The sequence below is a fragment of the Dasypus novemcinctus genome, chromosome 2 (genome assembly GCF_030445035.2).
Source record: "Dasypus novemcinctus isolate mDasNov1 chromosome 2, mDasNov1.1.hap2, whole genome shotgun sequence".
Taxonomy (NCBI): domain Eukaryota; kingdom Metazoa; phylum Chordata; class Mammalia; order Cingulata; family Dasypodidae; genus Dasypus; species Dasypus novemcinctus.
Window position 1 is genome coordinate 37,377,609 of NC_080674.1, and position 5,922 is coordinate 37,383,530.

Consider the following 5,922-nt stretch of genomic DNA (forward strand, 5'->3'; position numbering starts at 1 on the left):
GATGACTGGGCTACCAGAAAAGAAGAGGGCAAAATCACATAAGCAAATTACTGTTTATCTGTATGTATGAATTCCCACTATTTTGATGTGACATTCCTAGTCTTACCACAGATGTTAGTTCCTTCCCACTTTCCCACCTTCCCATCACAAGGCCATGTTATCTAGGGAAATATGTGTGAGAAACAAAGGTCAGAAAATCTGAGTTCTAGTCCCTTAACTCATTATTAGACATATCAGAGGTCCATTTTTCAACCTCCTTAAACCTCGATTCTCCCACTCATAATATATGGAGAAAAATATCTGCATTCATTATCTTACTGATTACACAAGATGGTGTGTCTATGTGAAAGCTTTAAAAGTTTAAAATACTATTTTTAAATGAGTTTATACTTTGAACAATCATATATAAATAATATTAAAACAATTGGGTATCAACATGACAACATAAGACATCTCCTGAAAAAATCCTCTCCAGAGATTCAGAGAACAAAAGGACAAATTCCACTTGCTTTGAATTCTGGAGAATTGTGGAAACTGGAGAAGGACTCTGCAAATGCTGAACCAAAGAAAAATATCAGCTAGGAAACATCCATCCTGGATGACTGTTCCACTACCCTCTCCCTCACAATTTTCATGCAGCTTGGACAGTGCTTAGAGACAGTGGCCCAGATCCTTCCCACCTACCACCAGACAGAATTTAGAGCTACCCACAGCAGCAAATTGGAGTCTGACATATCCAGGCATAAGGACCCAAGTCTGTAGATACCCAGGGCAGAACGGAAGAGTGCTGCATACAAAAGTGCTCTCAGGGTTGGAGGGGGGCGGAGAGAAAGAGAGACCACAGGAGAACTGCAGCAAGCAAGGGTGAGCTCACTCAATCCAGTTTCCACTTGCTGGACCATCCAAACACAAAACAGACATTTCTGGAGTGACTCACCTTTCTGGATCGGCCCAATATTTCTCCCTGCAGTAGGATACCCTAACAGGGAATAAATCAGAGACAGAAAAGACTCATTGAAGAAAAAAATAAATAAAGGAGAGTGGTTAAATTGAACTGCTGTAAGACAGGAGCATGTCAGAACTGAAAGATGTAAGGAAAATGAGACACTGAGTGAGGGAGAGAATTGAAACAAATCATAGGAGCTGGGAGGGGAAAATCTGCATAAAAACAAACAGAACAGATGAAGATTCCTGAAGAAGGAGCAGAGGAAAGAAAGTTTGCTCCTAGAGGTAAAACAATTACACACAAAATGCAATCTTAAAAATTATACCACATATCCAGTGCAAGAGTCAGATGAAGAAGAGCAGAGAGAATCTGGTCAGTTAAACATGGGCTATTCTAAAGGTCTATAAAATAAGTTGGACTAACTGTCAAAAAAGAGCCTTACTGAAAGCCCAATCAATAATAAAACCTGCAATAAGAGGGAGACACAGATCTTCAGAGTTAACTCATCAACATAATCAGAGGTATAGACATCAGCAAACAATTACAAACCATACTAAGAAACAGGAAGATGTGGCTCAGCAAGGAAACAAATTAAAACTTATACTCTTTATTATATATAGCATATTATATGCTGTATATTTATAATATAAGTATTATAAATATATTTATTTATCCAAGAACCACAAAGTACTCCAAACAGAATACATCCTAATAGATGTACCCCAAGACACATACTAATCAGAATATCAAATGCCAAAGATAAAGAGAGAATTTTGAAAGCAGCAAGAGAAAAGTGATCTGTACCATATAAGGAATCCTCAATGGGACTAAATGCCAATTTTTCATCAGAAACCATGGAGGCAAGACGACAGTGGTATAATATATTTAAGGTACTGAAAGAGAAAAACTGCCAGGCAAAAATTCTTTATCCAGCAAAACTGTCCTTTAAAAATGAGGAATAGTTTAAAATATTCACAGATAAACAGAAACTGAGCATGGTATTGATTTAAGGATAGCTATATCAACCAGTGGAATCAAACTAAGAGTTCAGAAATATACCCACACATTTATGGCCAATAGATTTTTGACAAGGTTGCCAAGCCCACTCAATGGGGAAAGAATAATACCTTCAACAAATGGTGCTGGGCAAACTGGATAAACATATGCAAAAGAAGAATCAGCTCTCTGCATGGGCTAGCACTCCTGTGCAGGGCAGCACTCCTTGCACAGGGCAGCACTCTACATGGGCCAGCTCGCCACACGGGCCCCCTTGCCTTCACCAGGAGGCCCTGGTATCGAACCCTGGACCCCCCATATGGTAGACGGGAGCCCAATTGCTTGAGCCACATCCACTTCCCCCACTAGATCTTAAGTGCCTTAAGGTAGAGGTTTCATCTGTTGTGTTCATAGCTGTGTCTCCAGCAATTAGAACAACACACAAAAAATTGTCAATACATAGTCATTGACAAATGCATGATTTAAACAAATTATAAAGAATACAAATTTAAAAAGAACATGTACTCAAAGAAAGTGAACTTTTCAATTATTCCTTACCGTTTCATAAGTATTCAAAATGAAAACAGCTAATTGAAATCACTCCTTTCCTTTCATAAAACCAAAAGTCCCCCAAACAATGTCTCCTAGGCAATGCTTTGTTCCCCCAGCCCTAATTATTCTTCAACTTGAAGGTAATTCAATTGTGCACATTTACAACAATCTAAACTACAGCTTTATTTGTTCAGGCTGGCTTTCCCCTAATTGTAATAGTCCAAACCAATGAATGTGATAGCAGATAGTTTACTCTCCATGTTTCTTTACCATTGAGAACATGTTTTAAAACATAGAGTTAAGTGTCCCAATTCGACCTGCCTTTGAATCCTGGCTTTACTCCTTTAGCGGTGTGATTGAGGCAAGTTACCTAGCTTCCCTGTCTCTTAATTTCATCACCTATAAAATGGGACAACAAATATTCTGGATTTTCTCCATTTGTCTTTGCCATTCTTGACCCTACTCTGAGCCCCAGGAGGTCAAGACTGCAGGAGAATCCAAGGATAGCAGGAAAGGGAGTTGGAGCATTTATTCTCCACTCACCAGGCTGTTAGCAGTGACTGTCTCCCTTTATCTATGGCCACAGAACCTACAGGTTGCCCCTCTGCCATGGCTAAAGATGTCACCAGGTGCTGATTCTGGCCTCTCCCCTTCATCCTTCAGGTCCAGGAGGCTAATAGTTTACTGTTCTTGCTAGTCCCAGATGTACCCATCTTCCTTCATGATCCCCTTTAAAGACCCACACCTCTGAAAATAGCCCCTTCATTAAATCCCCTTGGCTACCACTTTGAGTTGTGCCTTCTGCTTTCTGACAGACCCTGACAAAGTTCTATCAAGACTACATCCAATGAGTGAATATATATAAAGTAGCTAGAATATTGCCCAACACATCGTGGGTCTCAGTCAGTGTTTATTATTATTACCTGAATAAGTCAATGAAGAAAAATTGTAGGAGACAGCATGTGTTGTTTAGAATTGACACACATTCTGCCTAGGGGAAAAAGTCCTTTGGGCTTGGAAAAAACTCACTGTGTATGCAGTTTTGTGAGTTATCCTGAGCAAGTTAAGAAATCTTCCTGGGACTGGTATGGTTGCTGTGAGAATGAGAGTAGATGAAGCATGTGACAATAACATATGACATATGACAATAACATATGACAATAACAGTCACAAGGCCCTTCAAATAGTTGGCACTCAACACATGTTAATCAGGTGGGAGTTAGGGCTGGCTTCTCGGGCACAAGACCTGTCATTAGAAGGGGGCCCCACACTTGGTTTCATGCTCTGCTGTCGCCATCTTGAAATTCTTAATAATTTTCTAAAAAGGGGCCCTGCATTTTCATTTTGTCTAAGGTCCCACAAATTATGCTGCCAGTTGTGGGGGCCAGTTCACGTCATTATCTGTGATTGACAATTTCTTTTATATGATACATAAGTCATCACCATCTATTTTTTTATAAAGGAAAATAAGACTTTTAAAAGATGACATCTGGTATTAAAACTGTATCAAACAATTGATGAATATCTGCCAAAGAGCTGGTGTATGTTAGGCACTGTGCCAATACCTCTTTGAACCTAAAATTTCCTGCCTTGCAATTCGACATGAGCTGATCAACATGTGACAGGATTGGAATTAAACTTACTGTGAACCTTTCAGTCATATCTGTGGTATTTGTGTCTTGGAGAAAAAAATAGTTTCTTATTTCATCACAAAGTTTTGACTTGGATTTGGACAGTAATTCATATAAATTCAATTAGATGAACCGGCAGCTAAAATCCTCCAATTAAAGGATTTTAAAGTTCAGGAACATCATAATTTGGTTTGATTTGAGGGATGATGCTTAACTTTTCCAGGACTCCAAGTCTACACAGATGAAAATACAAAGCCATATCCAGAAATTAAGCCCCCTGGGAGTAATGGTTTACACCCAGTAGGTGTGTTGTGACCTTGAGGGATAGTTAAGGAGGAAAAAGAGGGCACAGATTTGGCCATTTAAGGGAAATGCAATTCTGCAAGACAACAGGGAAGGCAGGACTGTTTTCAATGCATCCTGGTGGTAGCTTAATAATATACAATCCCTTGGAAATGCTTCTTGTTCATTCCACGAATAGAGGTAAGTCCTGAACTAAAGAGGCCTCCCAAAGAATGAGCAGCATATTGCTTATTTCTCAAGACAGGAACAGTTAAGAAGTGGGGCTTATATGTTTAGCTGGAATCTAAAGCAGCCTTGGACCTGGGGCACAATTCAGAATGTTAAATGGAGCAGAATCTGAGGGCATAGCTTCCGGGTAGGGATAGGCTTTCCGTTCTTTAAACTGAGCTATTAAACCTGGACGCTTCTCTCTTACATAACAGAGAGACAGTCCAGAAAGACACAGTCACACAACACGTGTACCCACCTTTACAACACTGGTTAGTGCCATCTCTAGGATATAGTCAAGTAAGAGAATTAGAGCACCCGTGGGGGTGGGGAGAGAGGAACCGAGAAGGTTGCTCTCTATTTGTATGAGTAGTTCTAAAAATAAAAAGGCTACAATACATATATATGATTTATATAAGTTCTCCAATTTTTTTTTTCCCATTAGGCTGTGGGCTATTCAAGGTCAACATGTGGAACTGAGTTGGTCTCCATCAGGGTTTAGACTGGAAGAAAGAACCAATGGATCGCAATAATCTTTTCAACTTCCCTTGAACAAGGTTAAAACCAGTATGTAACATTTTTTTGCCATCACATTGTCTCTGATGTTCCAATACAATTGAATAAAATAATTTAAGGACAGGAATTAGTTGTAAAGTGTGGCTTATTCTGGGCTTCACATCCTTTAGAGCGCTGTCCCTGCATGGTAAACAGGAGATAGGCCTCAGCAAGCTCATGTTATTAGTTATCTTTAGCTACCTTGGGGAGCAGGTACTGGCAGGTAAAAGGACGCAAGTCCAGCTAATAAAACATGGAGCATTAGTCTTTTGAAACCCCAAAGAAAGACAGGAGTGGACTGAAGGTCAAAGGTGAATCAAAAAAGCAGCCTCAGCAACATGGCTGTGGATAAATAATGTTGATTGATAGTATAATCAGACTTTGTAGATTATAGTGTGACTAATTCATATGTAAATGAGCCATCTGAAACTAAAGAGTGCAATAAATATTTGTTAAGTGAATGTTGTTGAGTGGGCAGGACTATAAGGATTCACATGCTTATTGCGGAAAATAACTGAATTGTCAACCCACATTAATTTTTGTCAAAAAGACTGGAGTCCTCCACCAGGGTCAGATGTTGGAGATTCTGCCTGCCTTGCTTGAGAGAAGCAGTTGTCCTTGTCCTCTTTGCCATCCTAGTGTCCTTTATTTACTTTATTCTCATGATGTCTCTGCCTATCCCTTCTCCTCCCTGAGAGAGGAAATAGTGTCAGAGTCAGGATTAAAGTTTAC